Source organism: Anomalospiza imberbis, chromosome 7 (assembly GCF_031753505.1).
Source record: "Anomalospiza imberbis isolate Cuckoo-Finch-1a 21T00152 chromosome 7, ASM3175350v1, whole genome shotgun sequence".
NCBI classification, from domain to species: domain Eukaryota; kingdom Metazoa; phylum Chordata; class Aves; order Passeriformes; family Viduidae; genus Anomalospiza; species Anomalospiza imberbis.
The window spans coordinates 20,084,088-20,108,068 of NC_089687.1; the positions used below are offsets into that span (position 1 = coordinate 20,084,088).

The 23,981-nt window shown below is 38.7% G+C and overlaps 1 long non-coding RNA gene across 1 annotated transcript; it reads left to right on the plus strand.

Annotated features, from left to right (window-relative positions):
• Positions 1–10,143: 10,143 nt before the first annotated feature.
• LOC137477122 (uncharacterized) lies at positions 10,144–22,439 on the plus strand. The gene is made up of 4 exons (XR_011000807.1): positions 10,144–11,314; positions 13,233–13,309; positions 19,741–19,849; positions 21,408–22,439. It is a non-coding gene; the product is annotated as an uncharacterized lncRNA (long non-coding RNA).
• The last annotated feature ends 1,542 nt before the right edge of the window (positions 22,440–23,981 follow it).

The following is a 23,981-nucleotide window of genomic DNA, read 5'->3' on the forward strand; positions in this document are numbered from 1 at the left end:
CAGATTTTGTTAGATTGCATTTTAAAGTAACTACAACGTAACTATCTCACTTGGTAAATTCACATATCTAGTAATAGTGCTGAATACTGAAGAAATAGGGAATATAATATGCTGCTGTCTTGAAACTCTTAGATGAAAGATACCTTTTACTGTTCAGTGATATTCAGTGACTCAGGACACCACTCAGAAGTTCATAAATAGGTCAAGTTTGTGTCTCTGTGCAAGTAGTCGCACAATTACTGAGGCCCTTTTAAATGAGTCTTGTAATATTTAATGGATCTTGTCATCCTATTCTTATACTGAGCAGTAAGAAACAGAAGTATAATGTCCCGCTTGTTGTCAGATTTTATAGTTTCCATACAACCTTGTTTTTCCTCTGTTACAGTTTTTGGAATTATTTCAGACTTTTTATGAGATTGTGAATCCTGTGGTAAAGATGTGGGGTTTGCCACTCTGGCACATGATAGAATCAGCTCAAAGACCTATTAGATTTTCCTGCCAAACTTTTAAAAACAACTTTTTACCAAAGAGGATCCCTAAATCTTCAAGACTACTGAGCTTTCCTTCAGAGGGATTTCCTAGCAGGTATCTTCAATAACTTTATATTTAAATATTGTCCAAGCCACTGAGGACCTGGAAATGTGCAGCACCCAGCACGGCTCACCCTTGTCAGGTAAGTGTTGGTATGCATCATAGAGAAGAAGGATCCAAGGCCCTAGGCTGATTGAAGAAATAGAAGTGCATGTAATCCAAAGGGTCTTTTAAATAACTTTATGGGTTTTATTCCCTGTTAATATTTACTCCAAACTGATTTGAAGTCATGTAGGTGTTTCAGTATGGATAATGAAAATCAAAGAAAACAAACATGTATTTTGACCTTCTGACTGTGACAAGTCAGTAGGAGATTATGGATAGTGAGATTTGGCTTTGAGCCTGGAGGACATCAGTGCTGTTTTTCTTCTCATCATCTCTTAATATCTTTTGTGTTACACATTTACTTAATGACACACAAAATCCCATTGTGTCCCTGACCCAGGCCTGGCGATTACATCATTGCTTAGCCATGTCAGCAGGAGCTGACCTGGGGCAGCGTACAAAGCCTGTGTGCTCCTGAGAAGGGTTATGGACGTCCACTCAGGGGCATGTAGGGACATGTAGACACGTAGAGGGTCTCCATTTCCTCTTCAGGTGGCTGTGGGGTGCATCCTGTGCTGCAATGTACTGAAGTTAGTGGCCAAGACCTTCTGAAGAACTGGCAAGTTTGTACTGAGGTACAAACTGAGTTGCTCTTCACTGAACGATTTAAGTGCACTCTTTAAAGGTGCAGAGGCCTTGTACAGAGTGAATAAATTCAGATTCTACAGTGCTCCTGTCTTGAAGCTCTTAGAAGAAATATACCTTTCACTGTTCAGTGATGTTCAATGAATTTAGCAGACCACTTAGAAGTTCATAAATAGGGCAAATTTATATCTCTCTGCACATAGTTATCAAGGCACTTTTAAAGGAGCCTTGTACAAAGGCAGTTCATCTCAATCTGCCTTCTCTGGAGTATCAGTCGTGGCCATTAATGCCAGTAATGAGCAAGTTACTCGCTTTAGACTACATCCTAATTTGTCCTTCCTGTCAATCTGTGCCATCATAAAGTGCAATCTTTTTTACATTTTTAATTTTCTGTGGCCACTGGATTTTAGGCCTTTATCGTGACAGTGACTGACATGTCCTAAACTGAGTATATTACATCACCATAACATTTAGTATGGAGGAATGATGAACCACAAGGGGGAAAATGAAAAATAAACCCACCTTTTTTTTAGGATACTCATATTCAAAATGAAAAATAATATTCAAATGCCATAAACTGATATTTTTCACAACTTAAATGTGTCATTTTGCAAATACCAAAGTCAATAGCTTTATCAGAAACAATAGTGTGAACCTATGGTTTTGGATTTTTAAAAGGTAGTGTTGTCTGCAAAAACAATATATTCCTATTATCTGTAAGTTCCTGTTCTTATAACAGTACTGGCTGTTTAAACAATGTTCCAGTATTACCCTGTGTACTACTTGAAAACATTTTTCATTTTCCTTTTTAATAGGAACCAGACATCACAGAGCACACTTCCAAAATAGGCTCTAATTATAAAGCAGGTTAAAAGAAATTTTATTAGCCAAAGCCCATATCTTCACTTAGGGTCATATCCCACATGCTTTTTTTCAGGATCAGATGGTGTGCCTGTGATCTCCACATGCAGATCTCTCATCTGTATGGAAAGGAGATGTCAGTCACACTGCCACATTCACCCGTATTTCAGACAGCTCTCCACAGGTCTAGAATCCACATGCGAAGAAGAGAAAGGAAAATGCACACTATTCACTCATTAAAGATTAGACAGAAAAGATAACACAGCCTGAGAATGTCAGGTGGTCTCAGTTATCATATGTTAATCCCAAAGGAGTGTGAAAACAGCTTCATTTCTTCCCCTCACATCTAAATAATTAGCTTTTCTTCTGAGCAGGAATAGTGGTAGTGCTTTGCTCTTGTTTAATTCTGCAAAGAGCAGCCAAACACTTGACATCTGCTTGCTTTACATGTTCTAAAACATTGCTTGTGCACCTTAGTAGCCTAATATAGGAAGCCCATTCTTCACAGCATTACCTGACCCTTCAGCAGTGTGGCTCCACTGACTTCTTGCTATTAATTTGCTCTGAAAGAACTGAAAGAGTTTTAAGCTGGCAAAGATTACACTTTTATATTTTCCAAAATATTAACCAAATCTTCTTATGTGCCTACATGAGACCTAAGGCTATGTCTGAGCTTCTTAATAAAATGCTTAAATAAATTGTATAATGACACTGAGAAGCTACTTGCAAAATAGCGTAATCAAAGCTGTGTTTGGTGGTTGAATACTTAGGTTGGAGAGAGCAAACCATGAGCAATCTTTTTAGGGGAAGCATGTTCTCTGTAACATTTTAAAACTGCCTGTGAACACTGGAACTGTAACTCTGCTACCCCAGTGGGATCATGAGTCTACAGATAAACACTAAACATATTCAGCATATTCTGGCAGTCTACAGGGAAATGTTTTTTTCTCATAAGAGGAAGGGCTTGCCTAAAGTTTTTTCCCACAAGAGGGGGAAGAAGACCTTCATGGATCTGAAGATCACTGTGCTTCTGTCTAGGAGGAGGGTGAGGGAGAAAACAAAGTAGACAGGCAACCTTTCCTTTTCATGGGCCACCTTTGCTTGCCCTCATAACTCTCAACACGAGTAAGGAGTCTGGGTTCCCCTCACATCCTCAATGAAAAGAGGAAGCATAAGACCCAAGAATTTTTTAGAAGCATCTAGCTGCTTCACTTTCCTCAGTTCCCTTATGCAACTCAGGAGAGTTTGTGGTACAACTCCAAAGTTTTCTGCAGGGTGTTCCACTATGCAGCTGTTACATTGCATTTGTGGGGTTTGCTCTCTCCCCTGTTCACAAAACTTCAAATCTTTCTGCCTCACTACACATGAAGATTAAAGTTTCCTAAGCTAAATAAAGTGATTGCAAAGTACTGAAATCACTGGGACTAAAATATGGGAATTACCTTCTAGATTTATCATTCAATTATTTTTCTCATTAGAACCACTGTTTTAATCTGCTAAGAAATATCAAATATTAAACAGCCAGTAAAGCAGAATAGTATGTTACATTAAACTAATTCCTTATAAAGTGCCTAAGTACATTAGAATCTCCTTTGTCTTTTTATTATATGCATTCATTCATCCTAGACTTAATTTAAAATAAGTGTCAAGTGTCAGATATAATACTGAGATCTAGATTCTGATCTAGTTGCTAGAACCTCTGACACTTAGTGAGCATGTTCAAGAAAGGACAACGAGGGGGGAAAGTTCAAACCTGATTTTAATTAGCCACAGCAATTAGATGTTTCAAATACCCAGAATGATGTATTAGAATTACACAATTATTTGGTTTGTTTGGTTGCTTTTCAATACACTTGAGAACCAGCTCCTAATTAAGATATACACACTATCAAAGATTAAAAACTCAGATGATGGCAAAAACAATTAGAATGATGATGTAGGTTTAGATTCCCCATGGTTCTTGTACAGAGCTGCAAGACAGCTTAGCGTGTGAACCCATGGAATTTAAATTCTCTGCACAAGGTCCAGAAACAGCTTCACTGTTTATGTGCCCTACAGGGGCATGGGCCACCCCAGAGCAGGGGTGATGCACTGGGACATGATGGTTTGCCCTGAGCTGGCTGGGTCCTTTGACAACAGGAGCTTGACCCTTCATGGGAACTGCTGCAATTACCCATTGCCTCCGGGTAAGGACTTGTTCCTCTCTGCACAAGTCCTTCTTGGGGTGCTACCGTCCTTACCCTGCTCCCAAGGCTAGACTACTAGATCACAGCAGAGCCTCTACCAGTTCAGAAAACATTCTTTCCTATTTAAAAGGTGTAAAAGAAAAACACAGCATACAACAAAGCACCATTTTTAAAACAGAACCTAAGATCCAATGATTCAACCAAAATTACCTCCAATTACAGGTGTGCCTCACCCCTTTAAAAGTAAATATGTAATATACCATCATTAATATGTCCTGAATGTTTTGCTCTTGATCTCAAAAGCAGTAAGCACATTCTCTCATGAAATCTTGCTGCAGAAATGACCGAGTTCCTACCATCTCAATGCCATGTGATAACCTCAATCAAAGCAGCCAAATCTCTTGACTTGCTGCTGATTCCACAGCATTTTTTTTTTGTAGTAATAACCACTTTTCTCTGTCATCATTTATTCAAAAAGGTAAATCAAAAGCATAAAATAGTCTCATCTGAGTTCTTGCCTGCAGGAGATGTTCTTCTCATCAGTTAAGCCATGAAGTCTTACATCAGTCAGAGACAAACTATGGCTCACCTGGCTTTCTCTTCTCCTTTTCCATTTATAGAGGCTTCTTATACACGGGTTACAATCCAGTCTTAGAATAAGAATTTTTAAAAGGAAAATATTTTTCTTCAGCAGTTTGGCTGACACAAAGGGGTAATTTTTTTTTAGAAAGCTGCAACATCTTTTTATTTGCTGACCAGAAAGCCAATCCTCTATTAATCCTAACAAAATTATCTGAATATATCCCTAATGCCTGTTAGTGTGAGATGCATTTAGAGCTATATTAATGATGATTAATACCAAGGATTTTTTACAATGTGAATTCTGCAAATAAATTCTAACATTTGTGCATGTAAAATCACACTTTTTCACATTTTGACTTTTACCAAGTTTATTTTCATTTAAAATAAGTCATTAGAAATTCACTTTGAACTAGACTGCAATAAGCAGCACTTCAGCCAAAAAGGTTCACTAAATGATTGAATCAGCCCTGAAGACCTGCCCCGTGATAGGTGCCATGTCAGATTACACAGCTAATGCCCCTAAGTTTTTGTGACAACAGAAGAGTGTGGTTAAGATCACACCTTCCTGCCTTCAGCTCTCAGGCATCAGTAACTAGGCTCTTATTAGTACCTCTCCACCAAGTCTCAGCTTTTTCCTAACTTCTGGTGGAGGGGCTCTGATTCATATTTTTGGGATCAGAGTATTTTTCCCACTCCACTGTAATGCTCTCAGGGAAGACCTAACGATATCCCAGCTACATCTGTTTAAAATAATTTTGGTGCCTTTGGGGGAGCATGTGCTTAAGGCCATAAGGAAACTGCAGAGCTGCAGATGCCCCTGGAGCGAACCACATAATCATTAGAGAGTCCCTGAATGCAGGCTGAGCCCCTGCTACATGCAGCTTCCCTTAGCAAACAGGAATGGAGTTGCTTGAAATGGTTTTCTCAGGGGAAATGGTAAACATAATGGAGATGCACAGCTATCATGAGCCAGACCAAAGGTCTGTTTAACCTAGGAGCCTGTTTTCCAGTAACAGATGCTATGGAAAGTGAATTAAAAACAAGGCATATATAAAACAGATATTTCCCTTGGCACAGCCTCTCAGCTTCTGGGGAACAGCGCTTCAGAAACTTCCTGAGATGGAATGGCATTTTGTTTGTTGTGTTTGATAGTCACAGATTGGCCGATCCATCACAGATTTGTCTCACTCCGTTATGACTGGATTTACACTTCGTGAGTCTCGATATCCTTCGAGAGTTGTTTGAGCAGCCATGATGACTTTATAACCGTTTCCGTGTTGCCTGAATGCCCCTCAAAACTGAGAAAGGCACAGAATCCCATTCTCCAGGCCTTCACGCCCCCACGGTTCCGCATCGCACTCCTCCGGCGCGCAGCATCGGCTCGCAGGCCGCCCCCCTGGCCCCAGCCGGCCCTTCCCGCCCGGAGCACCCGCGGGACAGCGGCCCCGGCCCCCTTCCTGCGCCCGCCGGCGGCAGCCGCGCCCCCGCCGCAGGAGGTCCCGGCGGGGCGGGGCAGGGCAGCGGCAGGTGCCGGCAGGGCAGCGCCCGGTGCCGGCAGGGCAGCGCCCGGGCCCGGGGCTGTGCCGCGCTGCCGGTGCGCGGGTGCGGCCGCCGCGGCTCGGGGCCGGCGCCGCTGGCGCTGAGCGGTGCGCTCGCCCCGCTGGACGGGCGCCGTTCTGCGCTGGGACCCGTGGTAGCCGTGGGCGCTTGAGGAAATAAACCTGACAGGAACGTTGGACATACTTCAGACTTTTTTTGCGGCAACTTGGAAATAACACACAGAGTTGTAGATCCAGTTGTAGATGCCTAACGTTTTTGGTATAGTGGCTTTTGGCGTGTTGTTTTTTGTTTTCTTTTGGGGGTTTTTGTGGGCGGGGGGGGGCGTGTTGGGTTTTCTTTGGTTGATAGGTTGGGTTTCCTTTGATTTTTTTTTTTTTTTTTTAATGTACATGGCCCTCAAGACTCCTGGCCTTTATTTCTGTAACGTGGCTTGTTCATCTTCCACGGCAGTGGGATAAGCTTTGGCGTCGTTATAGTTCATTTTTTGTGAGGGTCAGATATGCAACAGCATTACCACACAGAGCTCTGTCCCCACAGCTTGTCCCTGGGCTGTGAAATGTCCCTGTCTCTGAAGCAGGTTATGTGAATTCCAGAGAAGCTTTACTCTCATTAGTGGACAACTTCGGAGTTAAAGGAGTGAGTTGAAATACAAGGTTTTCTGGCTTTGGGGGTTTTTTGTTATATGCCTGGATACCATGAAAACTGATTTTATTTAAAATATAAGACATGATTAGACAAGCAGTCTTGACTTCTAGTTTTTCCCCTTTATTACATCATACAAAAACATGAAATTATTTAAGACAGTAACATCTGAAAGGTGATAGCCTTCTGATAATTTATTTTTCCCAGGATAAATTTTGTAACACATTATTATTGTCCTACATATATATTCTCAATCCAATGTACAAGATCTGTCGCGTTTCCTGAGTGCTTCAGATGTTGGATATTTGCTGCAAGAGGCATGGTCAAATGTTTGAACTCTGTGCTCCTTAGGTGAGGTCAAATAATTACTGGTCATTTTTCTTCCCTTCGTCTGACTTTTGTTTCTACTCTTGAATGGGCCCATGCAAAGTGTCTTTTAACCAGATCTAGCTAGTATGAGCTGACTGTAAAATAACCTACCTGGAGGAGCAGGAGGGAACACCGAGTCTCATCAGTGCCCAAGTTACAAAAAGTAAAAGCAGGTGAGAATAAGGCAAGGGTACAAGCAGCAGCTGTGTGGTGGTGCTGCCAGCTCTTGGGGCAGCCCTTAAGTGTAGGCAGAGTTGCACTAAGAAATCTACGATTCACCCGTGCAGTGCTGCCATGGTTATTTCAGTGGCCTCTTCTCTCTGTTGTCAGAAGAGTGAGTAGGATCACACCCGGGGTGTTGATGAGGTGTCTGAAGTTCAGCCATCTCCTCAGGCAGTAGCATTGCTTTCTGCCTGGTATTTCAGCCCGTTGAAACCCCCTCTGCTCCCCACCTGGAGTGGTGTCCAGCTGTGGGCCTCCAAAATGGGAATGAAGTGAACCTCTGGAGCGAATTCAGAGGCCACAGTGATCAGAGGGCTGGAGCACCTCTCCTGTGAGGAAGGGCTGAGAGAGTTGGAGGTGTTCTGCCTGGAGAAGGGAAGGCTCCAAGGAGACCGTAGGGCACCTTCCAGTATCCAAGGAGGCCTACAGAGAGTTGGAGAGGAACTTCTTGCAAGGCCAAGGAGGGATGGACAAGAGGTTAATAGGTTCAAACCAAAAGAGAGCAGGTTTAGATCAGACATTAGGAATAAATTCTTTACTGTGAGGGTGGTGAGGCAGTGGAACTGTTTGCCCAGAGAAGTTGTGGCTGCTCTATCCCTGGAAGTGTTCAAGGCTTTGAACTACCTGCTCTAGGGGAAAATGTCCCTGCTAATGGCAGAGGGTTTGGAACTAGATAATCTTTAATGTCCCTTTCAATCCAAACCTTTATATGTTTCTGTAAATACACACAATACTGAAGAAACTTGCTACTCAAGACCTCTTTCTGCTCCTCATTAACTTAAAGGAATAACTTTCTCTGACTTTTAAGGGAGCAGGGTCTGGCCCTGCAGTGGAATTCAAACATAAAACCTTGTGCCTTCCTGACAGCTGTGTGCCTTCTGTGAGGAGAGGCCAAAACCCAGCAACAAATACAGCTTGCTTTAGCTGCTTCAAAGTGAGAGAGCAGCAAGGGAAAACATTTATAAATGCCAGTGCTGGCAAGGAGAGCAGGGAGATGTTGGTCTGTTGCTTTCAAGGATGAGCAACTACTGTGTGTTCAGGACTTCTTCTTTTTGTTACTGAGCTTCTGAACTTCTCATTTGTATGCTATAGAAAAAATGAACGTATCCTTAAGACTGACCAGAAAAGTTGCAGATCTTTTTGTTTAATGTTCCTAGGGGTTATTTGGCATATGACTACTGTGTCACAGACCCTTTCAGCCTAAGATTAAAGGAAAAACAGCTGATTCTGTTTAAAGGAACCTTCAGATCTCTACTAGATTTTATGTGGATACGGTTGTGAAACTTGTTTTAAAATTATTTCTTTATGTTTAATTCTGTTTTTCAGGGGTGTGGAATGCCAGAAGAGATCATTCCAGTTGTATTTTCTTATGAAGTATCTGTGACTACAAATAATGTGGCAGTACTTTTAGTAAGAGTTTCTAATTTCTGTTATTAAAATGTTGGAAAGTGTGTTTGCTATGATAGCATCAGTAACACATTTTAGTACCTAATGATTTTATTTTGACTTTTTAATCAGTTTTTAAAGAAATATTATTAATATTTGTATCTTGTCTTTTGTGTGGCCAGGCAGACCCTGTTTACAATTCATAATGGCATTGTAGTGTAGTATGTGGGGTTTATAATGAGCTGACATATCCACTTGCTGGAAAATTGCTCTGATGAGAGTATTCTACTTGAGATATCTATCATGATAACACACGTGTTCCCACTCATGTCCCAAATAAAAAATGAAATTTTTTCAAGACCTCATTCCAACACCTCCTTCTCATGTTAAATGTATAACTTCAAATACTATATTTCAGACTTTTTAATGACTTTGCACTATTTATGTTAAACCATGCCTTTTGAACATTTATTGTCTCACATAAGATAACAATTTATTTTTTTCCCATTTCCTAATCCCTAACATTTAAAATAGTTTCTCTTTGTTTGTTTGTAAAGTTGAACACTTTTTCCTGAGGTTGTTTTAGGAAAGAAAATAAACCCCACCCACCTTAAAAGTTCAGTACACATTAGATTCTCAGTAGTATATGTAATTTGTTCTCTATACAGTTGTCACGTATAACAAACCATTCAAGACTGGGGTCTCCAGTTTAAATACCATTTTAATTTTGTTTACATCACATTTTACTGTTGCTACATACAACCATTATGAGCATGTACTCTGAGAATTACACAACACCAGCCTTGTAATCTCCTGTAAGTTGTATTTACCAACCATAGTCTCTATAAATGTGTGTATATGCTTACACAAACATATATGTAGTTTATTCTAAAAGATTTTTATTAATAGCAGTGCACAGCAGAGGTTCATATAGAACATCTTATGCTGTTAAGAATAATATAATGCATTAATTAATGCAGTATGTTTTATAGGATATCTTAGCATGTGACCACTGGTGTTGTAGTTCTTTACCACCTTAAAGTACCTTACTTACCTTCCAAAGTATTTTCTTATATGATCATGAATCATCTCATAGACAAATCTCTTTTTAAGTACATCGAAACTCCAAGAATGCAATTCTGACTTTATTTTGATAAACTAATTAAAATGAGAAATAAAAATAGCAAATAAGAGAACATATATATGTAAAAATTATGTTAAATGTACTGTGCCAGTTGTTTAGATTAACTTATCCAAAGACATCTGTAACTGACGAAAAGAAAGACACCTGATGACAAAAGCTTTTAGAAAGCTTTCATTGTATGAAGGCCTTTGGCTATACTGATTTGGGAAAGTCCAGTAGTAGATGGTAGTCTGACTAAAACCACCATTTATTTGTAAAAGCTTTTCCCCCATATTGTGTGTTAAGGTGGTATTTAAATGAGATTTTTGTATAGTAATATGGAGCAATATATTATATTTGCAGTTAAAATGTTCCTGCTTTAGATTTTGATAATTTATGCCTTGCCTAATACCTATAGCAAATAAAAATGAGTTGTTTTATTTGTTTACAGTGATTTGCAGGGATATTACTCCATGACAAGGTTATGTTGACCTATCATTTCATGCATCAGCAGTTCTTCTATTGCACTGATTTGATTGTGCCTAGTGGATAAAAAAAGGAGCAATCCACCCAGTGGACTAAGTTAGAATTATAATAAATAGTGCACATTCTGAAGGGCAAAGTAGGTTAAGTATGGTACTTACTGCGCTGAGCATAATTTTTGTGATGTGTCAAAATTTAAGCTTTTTTATTCCAACTTCTACATTTAAATTTTGTACTTTGATTTTATGTAGTTATGGAGGTCATGCTGTAGCTACAGTTGAGGAAAATTGTAGGTTTTTGTAGCTACTGCAGAGCATTTTTAGGTTAGGTACTTGTGAAAGTGCAATACCTCTCTTGGAATTCACACTTCTTTCTGGATATACAACTCTAGATACTGTTGTTGCTCCTCATGCTGAAGAACTTCACCGTTGTGCAGTCATATAATGTCAAATAACCCTTCCTAATCATGGTTTGACATCTGCTAGACAGAGGAAAAGGGGCTGCATGGCTTGTAGCTTCACTCTGTTTCTAGAGCTATCTTGTTCCAGCTTGCTCTCCTTGAATTCCAGCACTAGCTCAGTGAATCAGGAGGTGCTCTATCCTGGCTGTTCACTCCCAGGTAAGTTTTTTAATTCCTCTTATCCAAGGGGTGGGCCAAGGTGCCTGTTGTATGCAAGGGGTGAAATAACTGGTAAATCTTAAATGTTATTTTAATAAGATATACCAAATAAGAGTATGAGTAAGAGTATCTCTAGAGTAAGATGTCTGGCTATTAAAAATAGAAGCTTTATTTTTTGCTTCTCTAATGACAAAGAGTAGACATTAGACACATTTTTTAAAATCTCTGCATGTTTGTTCCATGTTGCTTTGTTGTGATGATCTGCTAGGACTATAAAAACAACCTGTAGTAGTGAGGATTTAGTAACAGTGGAAAAGCAAGGGCATCAAAAATTATAATCACAAATTCTAGAAAATCTTAAATGCTGAAGAGCATAATTGTTGCATTCATGTGGTTTGCTTACTGAAGAATCCCCAGAAAAATTCTTTTAAGCACACCTGTAAGTTTTAGTGACCTCAGTAGGATGTAAGAACAAACTGTGGGTGTTTACATAATCAGGTAGATGATGAGCTGTATGTCAGTGTTTTGCTGGATAGATGATTTATAATAGTGATGGAGACCCCAGGGAAGGATCTCAACTCCAGAACTTGTAGGAAAGGAAACCCTGTTCAAGTCCTCACTGGTTTCCTTCCTTTTTGTTTGTTGGATTTTTTTCTTTGTTTAAGTCAATATGAATAAATAGTTTCAGTAACTGAAGTAAAAATGTGCTGTCCCAAGACTTCTTTAAAAGAAAAGGATGTTCTGTTTGTTCTGGTGTTCAGTGTCTGTTCAGACAAATTCTGGTGGTCTGCTGTAAAGAAAAAGAAAAAGACATGGGTGGTCTTTTGGTTTGTTTTTGGTTTGTTTTTGTTTTTTTTTTTTTTTTTTTTTTTTTTTTTATTCCATTTTCTACTAGAGACAGTTGTTTAAAAAGGACAGAGACCAACAAGGTAAACATCAGCTTGGGCCAGAATCTAATATACACCTCCTTTGTAGCAATAGATTATTGAATGGTAGTATGCATTCCATTGCTTTGCATATTCATGCAGTTAATTAAGTAATTCCAAAATCTCAGGCTATCCTTACGTGGATTTGTGTTGAAACTGCTGAAAATTTTCACTACCTCAGAATTTAAGTAATACCATGTATATAAAATTAATGCTTTTTAAAGTTACTGTCTATTTTGGAAGCAAACCAACAAAATGAAAAATTATGTGTTTAGGGGCCAAAAGATAAGTTTTTAACTTTTATAATAATATTTGCTTTTAAATACTCATTACTTAATCAGGGAAATTGAACAAAGCATGGGGTTGAACAATTTGATAGTGTACATTTGAAGTGAAACTTTAAAAAATTTCACCATAAGCTTCAAGTCAAAGAAACATTGGAGTTGAGGCACAAAATTCTATCAGGTGAGCCAAAATGTGAAACAGCTGTTCTGAATTTGCTTTTCAGAAGTGTCAGTTCAAGCAGTACCATGGTAATATGACTTCAGTTTTGCAGCTGATCTATTACATGCTTTTTTAAGCAATTAGCACTCAATAATACCACAATTTGTCACCCAATTAATTTTGAAAGACTGGAAATGCATGGATGAACTGTTTAACCTGTGGTTCACTTGGCACCATTGTAATTTAGATCAAATAAAACATAGTATTAGGTAAGCTACATTATGGGAGCTCAACAACTTCATGTTCTATGACTTGTCCTTTAATCTGTTTTTATATTTCTGTTTTAACTATAGGTGAACATATAGATAAATAAATATTACATGCCTTTGCTTTATGTAGAATGTTTAAATTCATTACAATTAGAACCAGTAGTTGAAAAAACATTTGTGAAAGTGTTTCTCCAGGGACCAGTCTGTGCCCCAGCAACAACAGGAAGCATGTCAGGAGCATTAATGTGTGTGGACTTCTGCATTGTATTTCCTTTACAGCTTGGAAAACTTAAGCACTGGAGCTAAAATGCTTATAAGGCTAAGAGAAACCTATGGGCATGTCAAGTATAAACCAGGTACTCTGTGGGTTTTTATTCTTCTGATCTTGAAGTCATATATGTATATCTCCTGTTATTTCTGTGCATCAGAATGCTGCTTCATTGTATGGTACTTCTCCTGGGGAGTCACAGTGTAAGGGAAATTTCAATATAGGCAATGTACTGAGACCTAATTTCCAGAATTTCTGCACTTGTATGCCTAGCAAATGCTGACTCAGATTCTGGTAATTTTGAAAAGAGGTGTATGAATTGTGGAATAATACAATAGAATCATAGGACAGTCTTAGTTTGGAGGGACCTTAAAGATCATCTAGTTCCAACCCCCCTGCCATTGGCAGGGACACCTTTCACTAGACCAGGTTGTTTAGACAGCTTTTCATTCACAGACCTAGATTTACACACGATTTTGGTTTATAGTGAGAAATGTCCATGCTACATTGTGTCAGTTATTCCTATGATTTCCCAGTGACCACTCCTGATGTGAAATATATTTGTATGTTTTGTTTTGTGAAGCAGCACAAATTTGCAGGCCCTAAATATATGATTATCAGAGTTATAATAGTTTCTCTTTTGTCTGCCTGACTGCTGTCAATTAATTTAATGGTTGACTTTGGTATTTTATTCTTTGATCTCTGTTGCTGTTGTTACCTCCAAGTGATTTCAGCTGATTTCTCCTGGCTCCCTGTTCATTATCTGGTCACAAGCTCCTGCATGCATTGTTTATTAGGATGGGGAAGGGAACCTTCATTTCAACTACTGCAGCTGGTTTTTGTAGGAAATGCAGTAGAGAAGGAAGATGGATAAGAGGAGGTAGGGTGGCAAAACCCAAAATACTGGCACTTTGCTATAACAAAACTAACAAAATTTGTGTTAGCTTGTGAAAAATTACAGTTGCACAGCCATTGTCTAACAGAATCTTGAAATATGTAATTAGGGCAGTTTTCATCTTCAAAATTATTCTTCTCTATGAAATTTTTGATACTGGTTTTGCTCACCTTATAGTGCATATGTGCAAGTGGTTGAGGAGATTCTCTCAGGTTTAACCTTGTGTCTGAATTTTTATGTCTGTTTTTCTTGAATGATATGATCGTTTTATCATAAGTACAATCTTTATTTAAGATCTTTATCATCTTACTGCTCTTTAAAGTAATTTGTCAGCTTTCTATCCTAATCCTGAAATTATTGATGTTTTATGTTTTGCATTGCATTGCAGCCACTTACTCAAAATAATGATATTACCCAAGAGCATGATAATCTTAAGGCTATGAACATCCATTTCTGATCTGTGTACATGTAAAGATTTTCATTGGTTTACATGATTTACACTTTCATGGACTACAAGAGGCAAACTTATCTCTGGGGTGTTTTTTTTTTCCTGTTCATTTTGTCATCATACATGTTTGTAGTGTATTATGTTGTCAGCCTGCAGTTCTGATTTATGAACCAGAAAATACTAAGGCCAAACAGTTTTTTCCACTTCTTGTAGAAAAGGTGGTGGGCAAGTTTGAGAATCCCAACTAGAACATTTATTATACAGACAGTCTTGCCTTTCACAATGACAATTATTGTACTAACAGGAACCTGACTTGGTGTTTTAAAAGCTAGCAATTGAGAAAATACTTCTATTATGTCTGGGATTTCAATGTCTTAAATATTCTGCCTTGGTCTATAAAATGTTAGAGTAAACATTCTCCATTTGTTAATGTTCAATTGCAAGTATTCATTTTACAGTACATAAAGAGAGAAAGAAAAAGGTCAGAAATCCTACAAATTTAGAAAGTCTTCTAAATTCAGAACAAGCAGCCCATGTGAGTTCACATCAACTAATATAATAAATATAATATAATATAATATAATATAATATAATATAATATAATATAATATATATAATATAATCAATAAAAACCTCACTTTGATAAAGCTCACCCTGCACTGAAGCAGAAGACAAATGCTGAAGAAAACTCTTCTAGCAGGAAATTTTCAGCAGAGAATATGTAAAAGTTAGTAAAGGAAATAAATTTTAAACTGCCCCTTATTCACAAAATTACTTCTGAGAGTCCTCCGAGATGTTACCTGTGATTGAACTGTGCCAAAATATAAACCACATTTACTATGAAATGAATGTTAGTCTGAAGGATATTAACCTCAAGAAGTCCCTTTGAATTCTGTTATATGAGAAAGAAGTAATTAGAAGGAAAGGATTGCAGATATCAGCTTAATCCATCTTTGAATAGTGCCAAACGTGGTTTAACGTGTATTTTCTTGTCTCACATATTCACTTTAGCTAGCACTGCTCATTTGTGATCAAGGCTTCCTAGTCCTGGATCGGTTTAGGATATAAAGATACCTGGGGCAGGGTTCCATTCTCTTGCCACTGTGTAGCTACAGGAAACAGGAACAGCCAAGTGGCTTGGTGGCACAATTCAAATGTTCACCCATAAATGAATGATTGTCTGGTGACCAGCTGTGCTATTTCAGAGCTTTGTTGAGCTGTGTGTGTTTTTATGGCAGAAGCAGCACAGAAATTCATCAGTGGGGGGAGTGAAGATGATGCAGAAACAAGTGATGAAAGCAGAAATAACAAAACAAAAAATAAAACCCTAGCTGTTCAAGTAGTAATGATGAAGAAAAGTCTGAAGAAAATTAGTGTGGAGATAGTATGGTATTTCATTGATGATTTTGATTCTCCAACAATCTTCAACATACACTGTTGAAGTACACTGTTTAATCATAATTATTATTAGGAATTTCAGTATTCTTTAGTAAAGATAATATCAGATTTTAGAATTTTTGTAGTCCTTGCAATATTTTCAAACTTATAACTAAAAATTACCTTGTTTTCTAACTTGATGACACATGCAAACTTGATGTATGCAGAAGTAATTGATAAAGTGTTTTCCTGCTGGAGCAACAAATTAAATGGAAACATTGACACAGATCATCAGTTGAGCAAAACAATATTTTAGGAGTATTGGACTTGATATATTCCTTTGTACCATTTGAACAAGGGAAAAACAGCATGATTATATAAACTCTGTAATCTGCAAAACAGTGTTGTAGTTTTGAGTGGCAGAAATGCTGCCTTAAAATAAAAACACTGCTTGCTGAAAATTCTTGTGATTTTTGTAGCCTTGACATTAATGATATAGCTCTTAAGAGTATTTTAGCTGAAAAGCCTTGCCTTATATCTGTATAAAAATATACAGCTTCAATTACAGTCCCTCATCTAGATTTGGAGAAAAACCAAACAGCACTGTTGAATAAGTGCCAATTGTAAAATTGATCAGAAAATGTACATAACTGATAAGATTGTGACTTGTACCAATTTAATATCAGTTTATTGTTAACATTTATGAAACTTATAGACTGAAATGGTATGAACTACAGTAGTAGCTGCCACTGTGGTATGAAATATTCATAATCAACTGGGAAGGGTTGAATTTACACTCCTGAAGAGTTTGATCAGCATAAGAGATTATAATACAGACTCCTTGAGCAAATTTGTCACAAATATTTAATTGTTTCTCTGGACACAGCTAAGATTTAGAAAGGACAAAAGGATTGTTTTCTAGACATGGATAAGCAATAAGTAACCAGCTGCTTTCCAGAGAGAAGTGGAATTAAATTGAAAGGAGTGAAAATTATCAACTTGTTTGCAGTTGTGATTCCTGAATTACTAATATTCATTTTAGTGTCCACATCATTCATCTCCTATTGTCTATTTTTGAATTTGCATTTTTTTCTAATATAAAACAATTTGCTGAAAAACTAAGTGAATTCATATGAATGTTTCCACTAATGACAGGGAGAAAACGTGGGCTGGGAGTCATTCTTCTTACTTTATAAATATGCTTATTTTTCTGGCCTGGCATTAAAACTTGAAAATGATTCAGATATGCTCTTAAGAGTCAAATTCCCCTTTAGTAGAGTATCTCAAGAATAGATCATATATATAAACTCAAGATGGTTTACATTTTATACTAATATCTTTGCCATTTTTAATGCAGACATCTATGTGGGATGTCTGCCATATGTATTACCTCAATTCAGTTGGTGTCCACATGGTGAGGACTAAGTGAACCATGTTACAATGCAGAAAGAAATAGATAAGTTAAAATATTTTTAGAAGTTTGGCTATACATTGGCTGGGATTCCTGTAAAAAGGTATGCATCTAACTTGACAGATAGTGCTACTTTCTGGTTTTAAGGTGGTGAAAGTACTTTGAGCCATGCTACTGCAGGTAATGCTTGTACCCAACTCCTACTTTATTTACAGGGGTTTTTTTAGATATTAATAATTTTACTGTAAAAAATTGCACTTATATGGGTGTGGAGAATTGGACTGAGTGTAACCACATTCAGTAAAGTTAACTAATGAAAACCAAACACAGCTAACATGCTGTTCTGGGGTAGGCAGAACAAAAGATACAATAAACATATCTAATTTAACACATGAATACATTAAAATTTAGTATTGCTTTTCACTGCAGAAATTCTAGGGCCTGGTATTTGTATTTAGAGCTGTATAGTAACCACTTCATGCTATAATTTTAAATGTTTATCTTTCTTCTACCTTAGTGTAAGGAAGATCTTTTTTTATCAATTATTTGTCTACATGATATTTAATGAAGTTTATAAGTCTTGGAGAAATAATAGGTTAATATTCTTATGCTTAGATAGGTGTGCCCATAAAAAGAACTTCCATGGGTTTCTTCCTGCCTTTAGCCAAAGCAATATCTCTGTGTTGTGTTATTTTCCTTTCAGTAATTCCTGATGCAGGAATAATAGGATAAACGTGACAGAGAATGCTGATTAAAAACTTGTGCCTCTTAACAGGGCTCAGCTTTGCAGGGTCTGTTTCTTTGTTTAACCCTGCATCATAAAGAGCATGGAATCACAGGTTTGGAGATTAATTACTTGAAGAGATCTTCCTGAGTTGCAGAAGTGCCTTTGCAGGTCTCCAGTACTTTATCTTGGTCCAAGGTACAATATCTCAGTATCCCAGTGGCATCTCAGGTCATTCCTGGAGTCCCTGTCATTACCAGTGTGTTCTTGTTCTTCTGTAGAGAATTAATGCAAAGTGAAAATTAAGGATGATTGTTGGGTGTTGAATGGTTTTTGAAATTATTTTGCATCTTTTGAGCTCAGTTAGTTAGCTGGCTGGCTGTTGTTTAAAATATGCATTTTTAAACTGACTGTTGGCCAAAAACCATTTTAAAATAGCAGATCAGTCTGTAATGCCTTTACTTGAAAAAGAATTTCTTAAATTTCTCAGGAGTTATCCTTCATCCACCTGGATCCCGTGCTGTATCTTAGGAAGAGTCTGTTCACTCACTAAGACAGTGATTTTCTTTCAATATGTTAAAATCCAGTAACCAGAATGCAGTTCTGCTTACTGCAGCTGAAGTCTGTTGCAGCATTTTATACAGCCTGTCTCTAGCAAGCAGTGGTTATGTTAACATCTGATGACATTTAGGGCTAATTTACACCAATACACAAGCCAGATTCCATGTCTAACATTTCAGATTCTGGAGAAGGAAATTCTGGGCTCTTTAACATTTGAGAAAAGTAATGTGTTGTTCGTTCTTGCAGTTCTTCAGATCCCTAAAGCCTCTGTAATAGAATTTTCTCTGAAGGAGGAAGCCAGTGGAACATCTGTAAACTTTTCTGTATGGCATGACTAGTTTGAGTGTGGATATCTACAAATCTTTCAGCATTTTTTCTAGCTCATGTTACTTTCAATGGAGTTGAGACATTTGTTTAAACAGATTAATAATCTCTGAAGAAAAAAGATGACTATTAGAAGAATGCTGAGGAGTGAAGTCCCAGGCTGGTGTTCTGTTGCTGGTGTTCTCTCTATAGCTGGAGAGGAATGCAAGTAGCGTTGCTACCTGTCCTGGGGAGAACAGAGCAGTCAGAAACCAGAGCAGGATCCATTGTACTCTCCTGAATCCCTTCCCAGACAGTTCCTTTAAATCCTAGCAAACATTTAGTATCCCTTAAGATTACGAAGAAAGTTGTGCTTGATTCACTGCTCAGACCAGTGCTGTGCTTTATCTCCTGTGTATTCACTTTTTAACACTTTGTTGTGGCTAAACTGTTAAAGATAGCCTCTGTGGAGGCTCTCAGTTCAGCCAAAGAGAGAACAGAGGATTCTCCCAGGCTTCAGGCCTGGGAAACTTAGGGAGAAATAATTTAAACAATTATTATCTCTCTTTCTGTTCATGTTGTTTATAGCTATGTTCTACCACAGTGTGCTATTCATAGTTCACCTATAGTGTGAAGAGTTTTTACTTTGAGCCCAATGAAGACTCACCTTAGCAATCCTAGTTATAAAAAGACACTACTTCTTAATAATCTCTCTTTTTCACCTCTGTAACTTAAAATGGTTTCATCCCATCCCTAACTCAACAATGTCAAGGGTGGCTAAGTTCTGTCTCTTGTTCTAGTGCTGAGTTGCTAATGCTGTCCCAGATGACAGCAGCTCTGTTTTTTCCGGTGGTTGTCTTCTTCAAGTGCAGCTATCAGAATACCATCAAAAGGAGTCAAGAGCATTAGGTAAGTGTGCTTGCAGAGAAATTTTGAAAGGCCAAAGTAGACAAGATTTTATTACATAAATAGATTGGAATATGTGTCTGTAACAAGTCAACTCTAATATGATTTTTCTGTCTGGGAGATGCCTTCAATTTGAATTACCTCTCTCTTAATCTGGGAGAAGTGGTTTTGTCCTTAAAAACGCCCCTCAATATTTTCATCATCTTCCATACTTGTACTGAGTAGGGAAGCCTGTGTAACTAATGATTTCTTTGCTTAAAGTTCATGCACACTTCTATTACCTCCAAATAGGAATCTGTTAGTTGTAAAAATGCTAATGAAATCCACTCAGAATAGGGAAGATGAAGTACTCAGTCTAACAGAGAGAAGGGATTTTTTTTCTTACCTGTCCATCTGTTTTTTTCTGGTGGACAAACATGTCTTGGTAGACAAGCACATATCACTGTACTTTTCAGAGTACAGTATGCCTGTTGTCCATCTTTGTAGCTGTTCCTACCATCCTGTTTGTGTTTCTGTGCTTTGATTGCACTGTGTTAAAAAATGTAAGTATTGGTGCTTTGTTTAAACTCTGTATTTCAATCAGGTGCACTTAACCTTCCATTTTGGAAACAATTTTTATTTCCATTTCTGTAATATTGTAGCTAAAAAGAAACCAGAGGAAGGAAGGGTTCCAAATGCAGTGCTGCAGGAAGTCTGCTATTTCATGAGTAATGATGGCTATCCAGGGCAAATTAACCGACTTGTCAGGGCAAAACCTGACTTACCCACCGCAGAGGAAAGAGGAGGGGAAGGGAGGGAAAAAATAAAACTAAATAAACAAAAACCAAAACAAACAAAAAACCCAAAGCAACCAACCAAAACAAAACAAAAAATCCTAGCTAAAAGCACAACTCTAATGATCCCGACAACTTTTGAGACTTGCAAAGCCAATACCTGAAATTCAGTTATGATTTGAGAAGTGGGGTTTTTTTAAAGTAGCAGAAAAGCCCATGCTTTTTGTTTCCTGAGGATTATTTATGAAATATGCTTAATTTAAACAATCATGTGTTAAAAAATCCCAGAATTCAGCTCTCCAGATTTGTTCTGAGGTTGGAGAATCAAACTGCACAATCTCCTGCAGCAGCATTCCTGAAACTGCTGAATGTTCTCATTGTAAACTGATGCCCTCCTCTGGGATAAAAAGATATAATTCAGTGATATGTATCAATTATAATATCATAAGGGGAAATATATCCAGGTATTAGTTGTCTTGGCTCTACAGGGTTACTGGAGAGGTAGGAAGTAAATTTCCTTTCAGACACAGGGTAAAATTTCAATCTCCTAAAACTGGTAGAGAGTGGACATACTGGTGTACTATCACTTCTGTTATTCTTTTAAGTTGCAGTTACCTAACTTTAGTAATTTTGTTTGAGCCATCTAGATAAAAAAGGTTTTATTTTGTTACAGCTTGGAAGTAAGGGGATTCTTTGTTTCTTTCCATGTTTGCTTGGGGGTATTGGGACTTGGGATTTTCCACTGCTATTGTTTCAGGGTGTGGGTTGTTCTTTGGGATGTTTTTCAGATGAAGCAGATCAAAATGGACAACAAGACATGCCACCATGAATCAGGAAGGGGACATCCTGAAACAAGAAGCCACAAAGTATGTAAAACAATGTGCTTCAAATTAGACTTTTCTAAATGCCCTTCATCACAGCAGTGCTGAATGTTCTGTCTGGCAGTTCATATTGAGCTGTGTTTGAAATTCGAGTGATGTGCATGATCCTTAAATATGGGCCAGTTGGTACATCAGTACTGACTGTTCATAAACCCAAAGCTAACATATCATTCATCTTTGATTAGTTTTTGTCAAGTTACAGAGAACAGCAAAAGTTATCTGTAGAATAGGAGTATAAATCCACAGTCTTCACCAAATTTCCATTTGTAGAATTTTCTGGACAGGGCCAAGTAATCCAAGTAATCAAAGCACTAATTTGTTACTTTTTCTCTTGGCATGTTCATTTTTTTCATTACAGATATACAGGAATTTATTATCTGTATTTTTAAGTACTGAAGATGATAGCCAGAAAAGTTCTGAAAAACTTAATTTGGAACAATTTTCCAAATTTTCTATGTCAAGAGTTAATTAAATTTATTATTTAAATTATTCAATTTTATCTAAGATACAGGTAAGGTAGACATTTTTGTATACCAGGAATAGTAGGAAAAGAAAGAGATACTGGATGCAATAAATATATTTTGTAATAATGTACTGGATTACAAATTATAGCTGTATTACTAAAAAAAAATAAAAACTCACAGGCTGCAAAGACAAAAATACAAACCCTCAGGTCCAGAAAGACCACAGATGTTCTCTGTACTTATTGTTGTATACAGTTTCAAAGAAAGAGTTTGCCTAATCCCAGCCTACTAAAATATTTGTAATCCATACAAAATGGCAATTAAAAGGCAACGCAGAGCATTCATGGAGGGAACCCCCCACACCAATAATAATAATCACCAGAAGTCAAATTTGTTTTCCTGCCTGCAGATAAATGCATATGTAACATGACTGTAGTTCAGAATATGAAGCAATAAGAAGTGCTATGGCACAGGGACTTTTCTCTGTTTGCCTCTTCATTGTCATGTATCTCTATTGTGACCTCCTTACAGTGTAGGCAGGAGGTGCTCATCTCCCTTAAAATTGTATGCAGCTCCAAACACAGTGACTATTCAAATCTACAGGTTGCAATACAAATAGTGGGTTTTTTTCTGCTTGGCAGTCATTGTTTATATGTCCACATCTATAAAAGCTATATCATTATTGAGTAGTCTTTGTTGCTAAAGATATTTATTGCATCACAATCATTCCTTTGCCCACTCAGGGTATTCAAGATTCATATTTTAGCATGTGCCGTTTGTGGATAGAGGTGAATTCAAGCAATACCCCAGGTCTGGCTTTTTAAAGTGAGTTCTAACTGATGTGCTGCTTACAAGCTTCAGCTGAGGGAATTACATATCTTCATCCTTCTGCCTTGCTGATACCACGCATAAATGGTTCTTCCTGTGTGTTTCACATCCTCAGTAAACATCTGGATTCAAAGCAAAGCCGAAGTCTTCCGGATCCCCATCTGCGAAGATACTCTCTCTAACCTGTGCCTAGAGTGCACTCGAGCAGTAGCCTCAGGGAAGGGACTGTCACATGCAAGGAGAAAAGAGCAGATTGCTTGAGCAGCGCAGCTGGAGGGGAAGACTTTGAACTCTCTCGGTGAAAGCGGCATACCTAGCCTGGGCGTGTACCCCTGGCAAGGATGTTTCAAAGATTTCACTTGGTGTGGCGAGTTCTGAATGAAGCCTCTGAGCTGGAGTAGTTCGGGTTTAGGTCGAATTTTCAAGCAGGTCCGTTGCAAATGAAAATTAGCAAGCGTTTCCAGGCGTGCTGTACAGCCACGCTGTAGATGAGCGAGGGAGGGACCCGCGGAGCCCCAGGGTTTGCTGCTTTCCCCTTGCCGCCGCCGGGGCCAGGACGAATAGATCGTGGTGAGCACGGGCTCGGAGCAGCCGCAGCCGCGGCCGGGCGTCTGCGCCGGGCTTTGCGGAGCGTCTGGGCTTGAGATGCAGCGCCACCCAGAGGGGTCGTGAGGCGGGGAGCGGGGCCGGGCTCGGTGGGGCTCGCTCTCGGCATCCTCCTGCGCGGCCTGGAGGGAGCGAGCGCTCGGCACACCCGCCCGGGCCGTGCGAGGCTGCTGCCCGGGCCCCCGAGCGTGCTGCTCACCCCGCCGGGGCTGCGTGGCCGGGCCGGAGCGGGCGCTGTCCGCGGTCCTGAGCGGAGGGCCGGGAGCGCCGCGCCGCCGGGCTCCTCGAGGTGCTGGAAAGAGCGTATCTCCAGCGTGCCGAGGAAGGCTCGCTGACTTCATTGTCTGGCTCCTACCCCTCGCGGGCCTCAGATTCTACGAGGATGTAAATATTTATGTTAAACCACATGTGTTTACTCCAGACACACGCATTTCTGGAAAGCCAGAAGGAAAGGAATAAGCGTGTCGGGCATACACCCGGCCGGGTCGCGCCTCACAGTGACTGATGGCTTAGGGGTTCTTTGTGTGGTCTTTCGTTGACTCTTTGTACTGCAGTCCTGCCATGACTTCCTTTGAACGTTTGT